An 11692-nucleotide genomic window follows, 5' to 3' on the forward strand; every position below is an offset into this window, starting at 1 on the left:
TGTATGTGTAGGATGGGTGCGGGTCGGGTGAAGTGATTCTCATCTATAGAGCCCACTTCACATGTAGGTGGATTTGATGGACTTGTGCATAGGTCCAATTGGCACGGTTGTGCGTTTTGGTTGACTACCTTTGGCAAAGTACACATTTTGGGTGTACGTTATCACACGTGGTTGTGAGTGGAATAATTATGCGTGTATGTATATAATGTATTTAGTTGTGTTGTATGAATGTGGTATTGTCGCGTTGTTTAAGACACCACGTTCTATGAAACGAGTAGTATTGTCGCGTTGTTTAAGACACTACTCATTGTTGGATCGTCATGTGGCATTGTCGCGTTGTTTAAGACACCACTTTGTAAAGGAGTGGATGTCGCGTTGCTTAAGACACCACATTGAATAGGAGTGGATGTCGCGTTGTTTAAGACACCACTCATCGTGTTGAATGGCATGTGGATTCGTCGCGTTGTTTAAGACGCCACATTGTCAAGGGTGAGTGAGTCGCGTTGTTTAAGACATCACCCGGGGGATTAGTGACTACGCGTTGATTAAGTAGCACTAACGGATGTTATGAACTCCAACGGTCTTGTAAGTACCGTTTCCCTTGTTCGAATTGGTTAACCATGGTTGTATGAATTATGTATTGGCATATTTAATTATGAACTATATGCTATTGGTATTGCTAGCTAATGTGGATTTGCGGTTATTGGTATATGCACGATATGTTGCATGATTGTCGAATTGCTAATTCGTGATTAATGTTGTATTGTCGTGATGTAGTTAACCCTCCGGGTGTAGTTATTGGCGTTGTTCACATTGGCGTTGGTGAACTTACCTTATTGATGGTATTATTAGCTTGTTGCTTAGTGATCGTATGGTATACTTAGATTAGCTTGCTTTTAGGCTTGGACGCTCCGGTATGCGGTATTGTTTATTTATGTGGCGTGTCCATTTTATGCATATATATGTATGTAGTATATTATCATTCACTAAGCGTTAGCTTACCTTCTCGTTGTTGACTCTTTTTATAGATTGCATGCGGACGTTGGCTCGGGTAAGCGCGGGGACTAGAAGACTTGCATAGTTGCTTTAGAGGCTTGCTTTTGGATTGTTTAGGATTGGGTAGCGTATCCCCAATCTCCATGCTCGGCCTTGTTTCGTATTAAGAGTCTTATGGTCAAAAATTGTATTTTGATACTTAAAGGGTAATTTGGGTCGATGTGGGCCCCGCTTCATAAACTTAATTTTATTAATTAAACGTGCTAGTTTTATATATATGAATTTATGGTTAAAAGCGTTTTGGCTAAAAATGTCGGGAACTAGTCAAACATTTTCGTTAAATTGACTTCCGGGGACAGCGGGCTGTCCAGGTGGTTTGGCGCGCCGCGCACCCACCTGGCGCGCCGCGCAAATGAACTGCACCAGAAATTTTTTTTTTAGTTGTGAAATTTAACGGGAATTGTCGTGGTTTTGGTTTGGGTTGTTACAATTATTAATCATTAATTCTTAATTTTGTGTAATTATACATACAATTATATGAAGTCGTTTCATTCAACAACGATGATTTTTTTTATTATTTATTTTGTCAGTGTCTCTAAAATTTATTACAAGATCAAATCAAATTCAATTAAAATCAATTACAGTACAAGTCTTTATCAAGTTGTTATTTTTTTTTCCTTTGTTTCTTTCTGTTAAGGAATAATCTTGTCTAATTTTGTTATGCGTCCCAATCACTTGTTGATACAAAAAAATTGTGATTAATTATTGATACGACATCCCTCAATTACACCTTATAACAATCCTACTACTGCTGCCATTCGAAAATCAAAACCAGAAGTTTAAACAAAACCCACTCCACAACCGAGAACCCACCCAAAACAAACCATAACCATAACTATTGCATCTGTTTTTCTGTTTCAATCGAGTCCAACCCAACAACCATTCAATCATCTTTTGCAGCTGCTATAGTATGTGTTATTACTAATGCAGTCCATCACCAAGAACAACCTAAATTGTCATCACTACAGCACCAAACCACCACCATTTAAAACCATGTTGCTGTTACTGTTTTCGCTGCTGCAGTCCAATATACTCAACATCCAATCGCCAATTCTTTTCTGTAATAATAGAAGATTAATGATAATATGTATAAGTTAAAAAAAAATTGAGGGGTCGCGAATGGGGTCACTTATCTTGGATTCCAAATACCACTTGAAAATCTTTTAAACATTGCACCATCTGTGGGGCCTTAGACACCACACCTGCAAACCTAATACTCGTTCCTTATATGTGTTTTTATTCAAACAAGGACATCACCTATTTAAACTCATCAACCATCAAAAAGCTACTGCTATCCTTTTGCTACGGCCAAGAGTAACCAACACCCACGAACACCATTGTTTTTCTTCTTGTTCCTATTCCTGATTGAAGACCTAACAAACCACTACTGTTTCGCTATTGAACCCGCCACATCTGCTTCTGTTATTGTAGCTATTGCTCGTCTCTTATTGCAGGTCAACACCACCCAAAGAGAATATTCAAGGACAACAATCAATGAAACAAACAATAATGATAATTTATGAATATAATCAGTTTAGAATAAGAAAACACAAATACCATCACTTCCACTTAAATTTTCTCTGAAACTGATCACCACTCGACTTCTTCGCAAAGTGCAGCTGCCATTCAATCATCATCATTAAATTGTCACTAACTACTGCCATTTCCTTTCATTGAACCACAATCACCTTTCTTTATACCTCTTCCTATTTCACCTTGTAAATCACGAACCTGCAGTTGCAAATACTATTACACCTATTTTTTTCTGTCAATTTCAAACCCCAAAAACCAACTTTTGAACCCCTTTAGCTACTACTGCTATGCTTGTTCGCGATTAACCTGCAAATACTATTCATGTACAGCCATCCCTCCACCATCATTATCTGCAACTTACGCTACTTCCATCTTTGATTATTGATGTTATTGCAACCTAAAACCAACACAACACACCCAAATCACTACTTTGACTATGAAACTGATTAACCTAATAAACCTAATCATCACTGTTACTTGGATTCGATAATTGATACAGCTCCGTTCCTATTTTGACTTACCCTTTTGAACACCACTAACCTCATCATATATTTTTCGATCACCATTATCGCACCCACCAAAAACACCATTAATTGATGATATTGTTGGATCAAATAGGTAAACTGATTATATAGAGAAATTAAGAATTAGGAGGATAAAGATGAATCGGTAACTTACTTGATTGAATGATGAATCGATGATCTTCTAATTATCGACGATTGCTGGCTGATTAATCTGATGAGGATGTGTGGGATGATGCTACAGTGATAAATTTGATTTGATGGAGAATTGGGATCGAATTAGGTTTTCTTTTTCTGTCGAGCTGCAAACCCCGGTCGCTTGTTAGGTATAAAGAATTGTTAATTATTTATATTATCTATATTTATATTATTGTTATTATAAATATATTAAGGGTTTTAAAAGTATAATCGTATTACATAACAGAAAAATCGTAGCAGCACAGTTGGCTAACCTTCTCATGTACAATCTAAGGGGCTCAGGTTCAATCTCAGGCCCCAACATTTATTTTTTATGATTTTAAAATTTACATGTTACCCCTAAAACATAGTATTTTTATTATTATTATTATTATTATTATTATCACTATTAGGAATATAAATATTATTATTATCGTGATTTTTAAAATTATCATTAACATTATTATTATTAATTTTTATCATTATTATTATTATTATTATCATTATTTTCATTTTTATTATTAACACTATTTTTATTATTATTATTATTATTATTATTATTATTATTATTATAGATACAAATATTATTATAGAAACGAATAAGTTACAAATTAAATAAATTTTCTAATATTATTATTAATTCTATCATTACTATATTATTATTAGAATAACAAAAAAAAAATTATAAATAACTACATCTAATACATATAACATAACCATATTAATATTTTTACTAATTATTTATCTAAAGTACATAAACTAGATATATTTAATTATTAATGAAACTTATAAATTATTAGATATAACAATTATATCACTAATAATAATATCCAAATTTGATTCGATCCCCATTATATGTGCTAATATATATATATATATATATATATATATATATATATATATATATATATATATATATATATATATATATATATATATACATACATATATATATATATATGTATATATATATACACATATATATATACGTGATATAGGTTCGTGAATCCGAGGCCAACCCTACATTGTTCAGTTCCGTCGTATGAATATTTTTACTACAAAATATTGTAGAGTGAGTTTCATTTGCCTTTTTACCCTTTATATTTTTGGGCTGAAAATACATGCGCAATTTTTATAAATGTTTTACGAAATAGACATAAGTAATTGAAACTACATTATATGGGTGAATGATTGAAGCCGAATATGCCCCTTTTACTTGGTAACCTAAGAATTAGTAAACCGGTCTACTAATTGACGCGAATCCTAAAGATAGATCTATTGGGCCTAACGAACCCCATCCAAAGTACCGGATGCTTTAGTACTTCGATGTTGTTTTTATCATGTCCGAAGGATTTCCCGGAATGATAGGGGATATTCTTATATGCATCTTGTTAATGTCGGTTACCAGGTGTTCACCATATGAATGATTTTTGTCTCTATGCATGGGACGTATATTTATGAGAACTGGAAATGAAATTCTTATGGTCTATTAAAATGATGGAAATGATTATTTATGTTAAACTAATGAACTCACCAACCTTTTGGTTGATACTTTAAAGCATGTTTATACTCAGGTATGAAAGAAATCTTCCGTTGTGCATTTGCTCATTTTAGAGATGTTACTTGGAGTCATTTATGACATATTTCAAAAGACGTTGCATTCGAGTCGTTGAGTTCATCAAGATTATTACTAAGTCAATTATAGTTGGATATATTATGAAATGGTATGCATGCCGTCAATTTCCAATGAAATGAAAGTTTGTCTTTTTAAAACCGAATGCAATGTTTGTAAAATGTATCATATAGAGGTCAAGTACCTCGCGATGTAATCATATGTTATTGTATTCATTCTTATGGATTAGGACGGGTCTTTACATGTGGTATCAGAGCGGTGGTCTTAGCGAACCAGGTCTTGCATTAGTGTGTCTAACTGATAGTTGTTTAGATACATTAGTGAGTCTGGACTTCGACCGTGTCTGCATGTCAAAAGTTTTGCTTATTATTTCGTGTCAAAAATTACCTACTTATCAATCTTAGGGAATCACTTGCTTATCATTCTTAGTCTAGACACATCATAATGCAATGATTGCATGAATAGTGTATAGACAAAATTCATATCTTAGCGTATCTGCTAATTCATATATTAGCGTATCTGTTATTGTTACCTTTGCCTGACAGATTCTGTAGATTCCTCCGTAACTTATGGAATTATTATATTATATATGCATATGTAAATTATGTATTGCAGGGTACTAATCTACATCCTATAATCTATTTCTTATTGAAAATCCTTCATCTGATCATACGAGATGAATCCCTCAAGCAGTTCGAGTTCCTCAGATTCTGACAGCTATTCCGATATAGAGTTTCACCTAAGCTCCGAAAGTAGTGTCACCAGAATGAATCAACCAATTCATCTGATGGGTTTGTAGTCTACTTAATCAATGGAGATGCGAAGAAGGCGATCCCTTCCACCAACCGAATTCACCTCTTAGCGAAGAACCTGAATCACTTACCGGCGAACTCATTCGAAACATCATTTTCACACTCATTTTCCGAATATCTCGCCATGACTATATCACAAGACAGATTCTAAACCGTATTCATTCGCTCGTTCCTACCGACAATCATCCCGGAGTAATAAAGTCAATGAGCTTCGCGCCCGAGTTGTAGCCTTGGAAAATAGGGTGCAAAATGTACCAGCTTCAGCAACATCAACAGCATTAACAGTACCACCAGCAACAATACGAACCACAATAACACATGCCTCAACATCACAATCTGTACCTCGAGCACAATCATCATTCTACATGACGTTCTACATCACTTATCTTCGTACGACATGACGATTATGTAATCTCTAATGTTCTAGAGATTATATATTCTTGTACTAACGATAAATCAAATGAGATTAATATCATATTAACTCATTAGATCCATGATTACATCTGAAGAAAATATATATACAAGTATATTTTCATCAAGATTGTAATTAAAAATTCTTTTGTACAAACTGTTAATGGTGAAAATATTTTAACGGGTAGGTAATACCCGAGGAATATTTAGATTTCACAATAATAAATTACACTGTACATTCTTCGATCTGATTCAACGGTCATTTACTATCCTACTCACATCCACAGATATACGAATTCGTTCACCAAAGAAACAACTATTTTCATTCAAATTCAATTTCATAATTGGATTTTGACTTTTCAGAATTCAACAAGTGACATAATGAAGAAAACATTGTACAAAATAAAATTTGTTAGAAACAAACAAATTAATTAAGAAAAATTTTGTTAAGAATCCACGCTAACTGTTCCTAGCTAACTGATTAATTCCGTATTACATTTTATTTATCGCAATTTATTTATCGCAATTTAATTATCACAATTTATTTATCGCAATTTAAATTCTCGCAATTTTATTTATCGTCATTTAATTTCTGTTATTTATTTTATGCACTTTAAATATCGGGACACGTATACAAGGTTTTGACATATCATATCGACGCATCTATATATATTATTTGGAATAACCATAGACACTCTATATGCAGTAATGATCGAGTTAGCTATACAGGGTTGAGGTTGATTCTACAATAATATATATACTTTGAGTTGTGATCGAGTCTGAGACATGTACACGGGTCACGATACATATTAATTAATTCGAATATTATAAACTATATATGAATTATTGAATTAGTAACTGTGGAGTGCTAACTGTGGACTACCGATATTGGACAATTAAAATGAATTAAAATATTGATTATAACATATGAAACTAAACGATTCTTCAAGTTTGCCACTTGAATTCATCTTAAACCTCATTTGTATCTTGACGATTACAATCTGCGTTCAAACCTTTCATGACTCTTGAAAACACCTCAATTGAGATGATGATCCAACCACACGATACCTATGAAAGGAAGAACTTATGCATATGGGCATGCACCTGAAAAACTCTTGGAACCTAAGTAGAAGTTTAAAATGAACTTATAATTCCTTGGCATTGTTATTACCAAAAATAACTTTGCAACCTCTTTCCAAAATAGCCAAATTTTTCACAGCTCCAGCAAGTCAACTTTGACTTTTCAGTCGGACTAGCCTTACTATAACCTTGATATATATGTGTGCTCTTTTATTGTTACCGGGGAACCTTTTATATTCCACCATATTACCAGCAGATGTAACAGCAACCTCGTCGCTTCTTGGTTTAAATCTCTTCGAAAAATCACTAAATTTATCTATTGAAGTCTCATCATGTACTCATCTGCATCTTGTAACAAGAATTGCCATACCAATTACCGGGAATCATCAAATCTGTATTGTGAGTCACGCAAAGTTTCCACATAAACAGTTATATGTATCCATATAACATTTATCTCTTATAACTATGATCTTCCATTCTGAAATTCTGAAAAGCACCCAATCTGCGAATTAATACTCTGAATTTTGAAAAGTTGAATGAAGCAACAAAAACTGTAAACGACCTCAACAGCTAAAAGTTGATGATAAAGAATTGTATGTTGGCAAAGATCAGAAAAAGTTTGAAACTAAAAAACTGATTGAGTAAACTACGAAGGAGTCTCTGAACAAATCACAAGGACTAAACTTGTACATTAAGAATCCTGATGATTCTGTTTCTGATGAAATCTTTAGTGAATACCTTGCTTCTGACTCCAAACTCTTGCGAAAAAATTTTCTTCACCATCCTTCGATATTAGAAATTCTAAGATATCATCGTATCTTTCATTATAATTATCCTCCATATTTCTGAAGATGTTTTCATAACTATTCTTATCTGAAATCATTAATCTCTTCGTGCTATCAGTGTTACATCATATAGAAACTGTTAGTTTCTATATTCTGTAAACTTTCGTGCTTAAAATATGAATGTTATTGAAGTAATGTTGGGAACGGATGCATGAATTAGTATAATATAATGACACTTGATCAATGTGATTATATTATAGTAAGTCATGCTGAGTTTCTAATGGAATGTGATGATTCACAGATCATAACGTCATCATGTACCATGTTACATAACTCTTTCATTCTGCTTAACTTCTGAACATATCTAGAAAGTATATTCTTGATAATTCTATTCTCAGTAATTCTGGTAATTTGACAAATCAAATCATGCTAATCCATTCTTTCTTATTTAAAACATGATGTTTATCCGAAATTCCATACTTACGAATTCTGGACCGTTACTCGCTTTACTAGAGGTCGGGAGGATAATAAAAAGGCAAAGAGTTCCAAAATATAAGAGAAAATATAAAGCCCAATAACAACACAGAGGTTACAAACCATGGATATTAATACGAATAGCAATATAAAGACACGGTATAATTAAGAATAGTATCACCCCAAGGCAATAGTAGAAGTAAACAGATTTTTTTGGTGGAAGATTGAAAAGAAGGATGACAGGAATGATAATTAGGAAAAATATCAAGGATTAGAACTGGATTAAATATTTCCGTAATCTTTTGGGATGTATGAACTAAGAAAGAAAGTATAGGAATGGTGAGGATAATGGAATGAAAGAGTTTAATTTATAATGGAAATACCAGACAGAGTAATCAAGGCAGATCTCCGTATTTAATTAGAGAAATCCTGATTTCCTTATTCACCAAAGAATCAGATCTTATAGATCTCCGAAAGTTTTTTTAAATTCCTTAAATTCTGGAAATCCACCGTGACTACGTCAAAAGTTAAATGTCTATCTCAATCTTTTATGACAGCTTCACTCGTACGCTTCACATAATTGAATTGTTTTATCTATATTAGTCAATAATGATAAAACTCTATTTATCGACTCATATTCATCATAAAAACATTTTTTATTGTTATCCATGACGACCTCACTCAAATTTCGGGACGAAATTTCTTTAACGGATAGGTACTGTGACAACCAGGAAATTTCCGATCAAATTTAAACTTAATCTTTATAAGTTTTTGACAATATAAGCAAAGTATTTAATATGGATTCTTGAAAATTTTGAAGTAATGTTCATATATTCATTTAACCTTTTAGTATATCCGACGATTCACGAACAATTATCTGTAAATAAATATGTATATATATGTATATATAGATATGAAAGTTGATACATTTAGTTTGCTATAGCATTATTATTACAAAGGTTATTGTTATTAATAACATTATTAATATAATTAATAGTAAAATTTTGATGTTAGTTATTATTATGATTAATATTATTGATATTACTAAAAACTTTTATTTTTATTTTAAAATTTTTATTATTTCTTTTATTAATAATTTTATCATTTCTAGTGGGATTTTGATATTATTATTATTAATTCTATTATTTTTAGTACTAGTATTTTTAATAATATTAGTATTATCATTATTATTATTAATCATTAATTATTAATTTTGTGTAATTATACATACAATTATATGAAGTCGTTTTTTCAACAACGATATTTTTTTTATTATTTATTTTGTCAGTGTCTCTAAAATTTATTACAAGATCAAATCAAATTCAATTAAAATCAATTACAGTACAAGTCTTTATCAAGTTGTTATTTTTTTTTTCCTTTGTTTCTTTCTGTTAAGGAATAATCTTGTCTAATTTTGTTATGCGTCCCTATCACTTGTCGATACAAAACAAATGTGATTAATTATTGTTACGACCTCCCTCAATTACACCTTATAGCAATCCTACTACTGCTGCCATTCGAAAATTAAAACCAGAAGTTTAAACAAAACCCACTATACAACCGAGAACCCACCCAAAACAAACTATAACCATAACTATTGCATCTGTTTTTCTATTTCAATCGAGCCCAACCCAACAACCATTCAATCATCTTTTGTGGCTGCTATAGTATGTGTTATTACTTACGCAGTCCATCACTAAGAACAACCCAAATTGTCATCACTACAGCACCAAACCACCACCATTTAAAACCATATTGCTGTTACTGTTTTCGGTGCTGCAGTCCAATATACTCACCATCCAATCGCCAATTCTTTTCTGTAATAATAGAAGATTAATGATGATATGTATAAGTTAAAAAAAAAATAGAGGGGTCACGAATGGGGTCACTTATATTGGATTCCAAATACCACTTGCAAATCTTTTAAACCGTGCACCATTTGTGGGGCCTTAGACACCACATCTGCAAACCTAATACTCGTTACTTATATGTGTTTTTATTCAAATAAGGACATTACCTATTTAAACTCATCAACCATAAAAAAGCTACTGCTATCCTTTTGCTACGGCCAAGAGTAACCAGCACCCACGAACACCATTGTTTTTCTTCTTGTTCCTATTCCTGATTGAAGACCCAACAGACCACTAATGTTTTGCTGTTGAACCCGCTACATCTGCTTCTGTTATTGTAGCTATTGCTTGTCTCTTGTTGCAGGTCAACACCACCCAAAGAGAATATTCAAGGACAACAATCAATGAAATAAACAATAATGACAATTTATGAATATAATCAGTTTAGAATAAGAAAACACAAATACCATCACTTCCTCTTAAATTGTCTCTGAAACCGATCACCACTCGACTTCTTCACAAAGTGCAGCTGCCATTCAATCATCATCATTAAACTGTCACTAACTGCTACCATTTCCTTTCATTGAACTACAATCACCTTTCTTTATACCTCTTCCTGTTTCACCTTGAAAATCACGAACCTGCAGCTGCAACTACTATTACACCTATTTTTTTCTGTCAAGTTCAAACTCCAAAAACCAAATTTTGAACCCCTTTAGCTACTACTTCTATGCTTATTCGCGATTAACCTACAAATACTATTCATGTACAGCCATCCCTCCACCATCATTAACTGCAACTTACGCTACTCCCATCATTGATTGTTGTTGTTATTGCAACCTAAAACCAACACAACACACCTAAATCACTACTTTGACTATGAAACCGATTAACCTAATAAACCTAATCATCACTGCTACTTGGATTGATAATTGATACTGCTCCGTTCCTGTTTTGACTCACCCTTTCGAACACCACTAACCTCATCATATATTTTTCGATCACCATTATCACACCTACCAAAAACACCATTAATTGATGATATTGTTGGATCAAATAGGTAAAATCATTATATAGAGAAATTAAGAATTAGGAGGATAACGATGAATCGGTGACTTACTTGATTGAGTGATGAATCGATGATCTTCTAATTATCGACGATTGCTGGCTGATTAATCAGATGAGGATGTGTTGTATGATGCTACGGTGATAAATTTGATTTGATGGAGAATTGGGATCGAATTAGGTTTTCTTTTTCTGTCGAGCTGCAAACCCCGGTCCCTTGTTAGGTATAAAGAATTGTTAATTATTTATATTATCTATATTTATATTATTGTTATTATAAATATATTAAGGGTTT

Source organism: Rutidosis leptorrhynchoides, chromosome 7, assembly GCF_046630445.1.
Source record: "Rutidosis leptorrhynchoides isolate AG116_Rl617_1_P2 chromosome 7, CSIRO_AGI_Rlap_v1, whole genome shotgun sequence".
NCBI classification, from domain to species: domain Eukaryota; kingdom Viridiplantae; phylum Streptophyta; class Magnoliopsida; order Asterales; family Asteraceae; genus Rutidosis; species Rutidosis leptorrhynchoides.